Consider the following 1,640-nt stretch of genomic DNA (forward strand, 5'->3'; position numbering starts at 1 on the left):
TTCAGCTCAGGTCCCTTCTGTGCATTCCTCCCCATTCCCTGTCCCCCCTCTCCCCCCACACTAAACCTTGCCTTTCCCCAGTCAGTGCTTGGGGACCCCCTTTCTGCCTCTTTCCCCCACTTTCTGAGCTTTTTCCCCTGGGGTCTGGCATCTTCACTTGCCTCTGTCTCTCCCCCACTCCTGCTTGTGCTCTTCCTTTGATTTCTGCTGGCTGCCTCCTCCAGAACCCCTTACCCTGGTCTCTGCCACCTCCTCCCACCTTAGGGCTTGCCTGCAGGGCTGTTTTGTCCCCCCTGGGACCAATATTGTTTTAGCCCCCCCCCCCAGTCCCCAGCTTCAGTCTGAGGCTTTTTTTTTCCTGCCTGCAGCAGCCCCTGTGAGAGAGTTAGCCAGGACACATGGCACAGGGATGTCTCTGCAGACTTGCCCCCCAGCCATGGATGCCCACTTCCAGGACTGCTTTGCCCATCTCTGGAGGAGCCGAGGGGCCACGTGAGCAAACTACTCCTCCTGGCAGCTATGGTGGGATGTGAGGAAGAACCAGGTCTCGGCATTCTGCTAGCAGTATTCCCAGCTGGTGCCAAGCAAGACCCGCTGCTGCACCCAGGAGCTGGAGGAGGACATGGCGGAGCTTGAGGTGGCCCTGCTTTGTGCCAGCAATGATGCAACACTCCTTGAGAGTCTCCAGTCCTGCAAGAAATGCCTGTAGAAGCTAGCAGGAGGCATGGACTGTGGTGTGAGGGTGCGTGTTCACTGCCAAGAGCTGGCAGAAGCCAATGCCCCGACCCACTTCTTCTTTGGCCTGGAAAGGTGGTGGGCAAAGACCTTGGACCATCTCAAGACCCTGGAGGGGTGGCTGTTCACAGAGCTGGGCAAGGTGAAGGGGCATGCCGTCCCCTCCTACCAGGAATTGTTTGTGGCTGACCCCACCTGCCTGGAGGCTGACTGGTGGCTGTATCAGGGCCTGCTGTGCCTCTGCGCTTCACAGGCCAAGGCTCTGGAGCGTAAGCTCTCTCTGTTAGAGCTTGAAGCTGCTGTTGGGGATCTCAGGTCAGGCAGGGCCCCAGGCCTTGGTAGACTATCCATGGAGTTTTACAAAGTCTTCTGGCCCCTCCTTGGGCCCAGCCTCCCTGTGTCTTCTGTGAGAGCCTCGCTGACAAGACCCTGCCAGCCAGCTACTAATGAGAGGTGCTCACCTTGCTTCCCAAAAAGGGGGACCTCGGCTGCCTTAACAACTGGCAGCCAGTCTCTCTTCTGTGTAGCAACTATAAGATCTTGGTGAAGGCACTGGTGAACTGGCTCCACACCTTCACGGCCTCTGTCATCGGGCCCGAGCAGAGCTATTATGTGTTGGGCAGGACCATCCAGGACAACCTATTAATGCTGCACAACCTGCTTATGGCTGTGGAGTCATTTGGCCTGGACATCAACCTGGTCTCTCTGAACCAGGAGAAGGTTTTTGACAGGGTCGACCACCAGTATCTGTTCGGCACCCTTGAGGCTCTTGGCTTTAGGCTTCTCTTCATTGCAGTGCTCTTGGTTCTGTATCATGACAGTAATGGCATGCTGTGTGCCCCATTCCCAGTACATCAGGGCATCTACCAGGGCTGCCCCCTATTGGGCATGCTGTATGCTCTAGA

The sequence above is a fragment of the Crocodylus siamensis genome, chromosome 2, assembly GCF_052110815.1.
Source record: "Crocodylus siamensis isolate JL-2025a chromosome 2, ASM5211081v1, whole genome shotgun sequence".
Taxonomy (NCBI): domain Eukaryota; kingdom Metazoa; phylum Chordata; order Crocodylia; family Crocodylidae; genus Crocodylus; species Crocodylus siamensis.